Consider the following 5,934-nt stretch of genomic DNA (forward strand, 5'->3'; position numbering starts at 1 on the left):
AGGTACCAAATTGGATATCCAATCGGAAAATCTGATAGGTACTATGATTCCAGACTTGTACAACCTATTCACTTCTTTTTCTATCAATGGCAGCAATTTAGGATTGATTCTCCTCAACTTTTGACGGAATGGTTTCTGATTTGGCTTTATAAGAATAGTATGTTGAATGATATTAGTGTCATACGTTTTCAGATCTGAATAATCCCATGCAAAGACATTAGAAAACGAAGACAACAATCTGACATACTCCTTCTTTACCTTTGGTGACAATGACTTAGATAAATTTACCATCTTATGATTCTCAGCTACTCCAATGTTTACCTCCTCAATACCTTCTTCAGTTGGTCTCAATGTCGGCTTGCAGGCCACATCATCTTGATCAAACAGCTCTTCCAAAGGAATCAATCCTTTAGGAATAAAATTGTCCTTAAGTTGCAGCACATCCATTTGATTTACTTCGTCTGATTCTGTATCTATGGAAATGTCTTTAAACTCACCTTCAATCTGCAAAAAATATTTGATTTCTTCATCATCCTGGAAGACTTGCCAACATCGTTGATTATCCGGAACTGTGGGGCGGTGTTTCACATAAATCTCAAATTTGTTGCTGGAATTCATTGGAATTTTTAAGTTACTTGCTGCCTTGGCCAATGCATCAGCAACACCATTTTGTATGCCGGGCACACACGTCAAAGTATGTTCAGAAAATAATTTCAAAATATCTAGGACAACATTTCGATATGCTCTCATGCGAGGATGCTTGGCCTGAAACTCACCTTTAACTTGCTTTATCACCAACTCGGAGTCGCCATAGACTGCAATCTTCTTTGCTTTCAGCTTGCGAAGAATTTTAAGGCCAGCAATAAGAGCCTCATATTCTGCCTCATTATTTGAACAATCAAATGCTAGTTTATAAGAGCACACTCTCACCTTGCTTGGGACTTTGTCTCGGGCATAAAAGGGACTTCGAATCCACACACCAATACCAGCACCATCGCTACCCACAGCACCATCAAAATCCATGGTCCAAAGACCATCTTCATCTTCTTCCAACTGCTGAAACTGTGTTGCCTCTGTTTTTTCTGTTTGCTGCCCCTTAGCTTCAATTGTTTGCCTCATGGCAGCTGACTTTTCTTCTCTTTCCTTTTGTAGAACTTCTCTAAAATTTTCAGTAATTTCTGGTATATCTTTTGCCTGAACTAACTGACTATCTACCTCATTAAAATTATCAGCAAACAAAACAAATGACTCCAAATCTATATGTACATAATTTACAGGATGATTTATTGGCTTTTCTTTGCTAGTTATCATGTATTTCATCTTTTGCTCCTGATATAACTTTCTCATTTGACCGAAGACTGGAATTGTAGCATAAGAAAAGTCTAGCTGAAGTGTACCTTTCAACTTAGCTCCCCAAGATCTTGAAAGAAACATACCAAAACGCGGAGGAATATCCGCCACAACCACATCCATCAAAACATTCTTAGCTGGAATTTGATCTATGCTTACCACCAAGTCCTTGATCAATCCAATACACTTTACCCGGCTAGAATCAAATGAATACAAATCATGATATTTTCTTGTGATGTCCAATCCCAGCCTTTCCATGATTGCTTTCGGCATCAAATTGTGCGAAGCACCCGAGTCAAACATAGCATTATGTAAAATATACTCGTGCAACCTCAAACTGATATAGAAGGGAGGAACATCATTTTCAGGAGACTCACCATTCAAAGCAGGCCCAAAAATTAATTCCGGCTGATCATCTTCTACATTTACCGTGTCAAGCATTGGATCAATATTCAGAATTTTGGAAATTTGACCTCGGTAGGTGGTGTTTTTCATGATTTTAGTCAATGGAATAGACACTTTCAGCTTTGAAATTTCATTCTCCAAACTAAATGCTGAAACTTTTTCACCTTCTTTGGCCGGAACTTCTCTTCTTTCAACTTTATCCTTCATTATGCTTGGTGGCTGATTTACCTTATCCGCTGAAGATGATTGACTTGCTGGGGAATCAATTATATCTTTTCCTTTTGTCTGTGGGGAAGCTGAATCATTTTTTGCTGAAGTATCTTTCTTTTTCTGAATGGGATTTATGGGAACAGTTCGATTTCTTAATTGTCTCTACTGAGCGGACAAAGCATTGAGATATCCTCTTTGGTAATCCTCCGATTCTTCCTCAAGTGCTGCATCATTTGATAGGATATAATTCTCATCTTGATGTATGATGGAATTTCTCATAAATTCTTCTTCTTCTGTAATATAGGTAGGTAGATCATCAGGAGTGAAAAAGTGATTTTCCTCTCCTATGGTATCACCTTCATCCTCGGATTCTTGGCTAACAAAATTCTGCTGAAGCGGAGGTTTTACTTGCTGCTGAACTGCTGTTTCTTGTGCCCTTGTTTCACGCTGCTTGATTCTGTATTGTGGCTGCTGTGGACCTCAGAAATTAGGATTACGGATCTGCGGTTCCAGCTTGCTGAGATGAGTATTTTCAAGCAACCTTTCTACCTTGCGAAGGAGCTGATCTGATGTATAAGCTTCTTCTTTGATTGTCACTCGCTTTTCGGCTTTCATCCTCGCTCTCTTATCATTCAAATTCGCTTCAACACTAACAACGATTTTCTGCATATCCTCCAAGGTAGGCAGATCTCTATCTCGCAATGAATAAGCCATCTCCAGTTCAAAGCCATCCGGGAATTTGAGAAGTGCTGATTTTCTAGATGGCCTTAAATCATCTGGAATAGCATTGTAAACTGTGTTAAATCTGATAATGTAATCTTGGACAGACTCACCATGATTACGTTTGAGATTGTTGTACTCAGCATTGATCTGAAGTGGATCCTTTCTGATTTCCCATCGATCTAGAAACTGCTTCTGAAGTTCTTCCAATGTGGGTATGCTTCTAGCTGTCAAACCTCTGAACCATTTTCTTACTTCTCCATCGAATGTTTGTACAAACAAACGCATAGTTACATCTTCCTCATCTATCTCATATAGATCAAAGAAAGTTGTCATCTTGTCTATATGCTGCTGAGCGGAAACACCCTGAGGAGTGCCATCAAACATGGGAATTTTACTCTGATAATCAGCTGGCATATCATGCATATTTTGAGGAAGAGCAAGTGGGGCAAACCGGGCAGCCATTGCTTTAGGTAGATTGGGTCTAGGAGTAGCAGGTGGAGTAGGTGTAGCTGTAGTACGAGGGGTATAAGGAGGTGTAGGCAGAGGAGAAGCGATATGTGACGAGGAAGGAGAATTGACTGTTGATTCAGGATGTGTGACTATAGGGGATATAGAAACAAAAGGAGGATTGGTCTGTTCGTGCGGAACTGAAGCCGTGATAGTAGATCCAATATTGGCAGATATAGTTTCGAGGAAATCAGCAAGATTAGTGACTTGGATATTTGTCTGAAGGTGTCTTAGGATGAAAATTTCAACCAATTTATTGTGTCTCTCGATTTCAAGAGCAGCAGCAAAATCAGGGTTGGGAACTAGAGAATCAAGTGCACTTTCAGATTTGGTTTTGAACAAGGACAACTCAAAACTCTCGTCAAAATCGATGTCTTCAAGGTACTAAAAAACAGCTGGACATGAATGAGATTTGAATATGTGATTAGAATCTGAAGCCAGTTTAGATATCGAGGAACAAAGAACCAATCAGCCTGTGAAAACTCTCAACTAATCATCCAAAGTTCAGAGTTTACAAATGAACTGGGGTAAAATGCAATCGAAGTGGCTGTATTCACAAGCTCACGGAGATTGACTGAAGCAACATTTATCTACTTCCGCTTATGCAAAGCAAAAGCGTTTCGAAGGCTACCTGGCATAACTTCAGGCTCCGTCTAAGACTTATGAAACAAACACATCAATCCACAAACAAGTTTGTTCTCCCTAGTATGGTCGCCAATATGTTAGCGCTTGAATTTGGCCTCAGGCTGAAAAAGACAAAAATTCAAGGCAACATCAAGGGGACAGGAGAGGGCTCTCTTCGGGTCTATCTCGGCAAAGGTTTTCAAAGGGCTGAGATGACCAATAAAGAACACTGATTTCAGGCTAGTAAACTGATAGGGAAAGTTTGATTTTAAATTTCTAGGGTTTTTGTTGGAAAATTGAAAACAACAATTTTGGGTGCGGGGATGAGACACAGTTTGTGCAGAGGTCTTTTTGGGGCAAGGTAGGAGATTGTCTTGATGCCTTTGAATTAAGTGAATGGATAGAAAATGACCGGTGAGGAGCTGAAGAGAGAAAGAAACTTTCAAGAGTTCTCTTTAGACAGAGGAAAACATAGATATTAAGCAAACTTAAAGGTAGAGCATATAAATTATGAATTCTACCTTAACACTTCATTTACTTAATGTGCAGAAAAGAGAAGTAGGAAAATGATACACATAACACACTTACAAGTACATGAGAGAAGCACACCATCAACACAAATAACCACACGAATCCCAAATAATGCTGCAAAACCCTGGTCTTTCCTTTGCCAAAATTGCAGAGATACAAAGAGTAATACAGTCTAAGCTTATCCCTCAAGAGTCCAACCATGAAAATAACTAAGAAAGTACATAATATAGGCAAGATAACACACTTCCTTGCCTCTAGGGGTCAAGCTCATCATTCTAGGAGCTGTTTCAACCAATTCTAAACTGAGCACTACAATCTAGGCAATCAAAACAACTTGCCTCTATAAGCTAGGAAACCAATTCATTCATTAATTATTTGCCATTTTATGAATGAATCTTCTAGAATAGGTAAAAAGTGTCATGTCAATCATGAAATTACATCAAATACATCAAGGAGGATGAAAAATCCAACCAAAAAGTCAAAACTAGTCACTGCTGCGTTTTCCTGTGCTGAAGATGCAAAACTGGCCAATTTCCCCAACGCGTAGCGCGCCATTTCCCAACGCGTAGCGCGCCTTTCAGGCCACTTTTGAGGCACTTCCCGGAATCCAAATGAGGCACAAGTGGGCTTGCTGGAAAGGTCTGGATGTCTACTCTCTAGCCCAAGTGGAATTTCTCAATTTGGTGGCCATTTGCCCCTCCAAACTTGCAATCTCCCAAGACTTCTTCCTGTGTGTCCAAAAAGTGGCAGAAGGTCATTTTTTGCTCGTTTTTTGACCTTTTGGGGGCTCAAATCTCCATGAAACTTCTTGGCAGTGGCTGAGCAAGTGTATTTTGCCATGACAAATCCAAAAATGCCGAGTTTTCCTGAAATGGACCTCCCCAACTTAAGGGTAGCGCGCGGCGCGCTACGCGTTGAGGGCAAAAACCTATGTTTGGCACAAAAAAGTCAAAATTAACCAAAATTGCTCAAAATTTCCTGAAATTTGAGCTGGAAGTGTGTCATTGAGCACCATGCTCCCTCAAGGTGGCTTCAGTGAAAATTTGAAGCGGATCGGACCGTTTCCTTCGTTTTAGTGCCTTGGCCAAGCGTGCTTTAAGTACCTTCATTTTTGCTTTGCACACATGCATGCGGGCCCAATAATGGTTCTTAATGTGGCGGAGCATGTCTTTGTCCCTGTTTTCCTTTGCTATCAACCTCTCTAAATGTGTGTTCACCTGAATGAGCATAGAGCTTTGCTCCTTCGGTGTCAAATCACCGGGTCTCTTGCGAGCCAAGTTCTGGTCTTCTCGGATCCTTCGCAACTCATCAAGAGAGTGTTCATCCTCTAATTGCTTGTTGCGCTGCTCTAAATAGGTAATTGTCCAATTTGCCATTTCCAACTTTTGCTGCAACAAGTCATTTTCAGCCCTTAGTTGCTGGATGATCTCCTTTGACTCTAGGCTAGGAGAAATGATATCAAGGTCAACAACATCTATGCCTGGATCACCTGATGGCCCCTCATCAATCTTGGGCTGCTTGCCTCTCTCTTGTACCTGTGCTGCTGTCGAAAGCGAGGCCCCTTCCACCTGATGTGGAGATAAC

This window comes from Pinus tabuliformis, chromosome 8, assembly GCF_031772625.1.
Source record: "Pinus tabuliformis cultivar Carrire ecotype Pingquan chromosome 8, CPIR1, whole genome shotgun sequence".
Taxonomy (NCBI): domain Eukaryota; kingdom Viridiplantae; phylum Streptophyta; class Pinopsida; order Pinales; family Pinaceae; genus Pinus; species Pinus tabuliformis.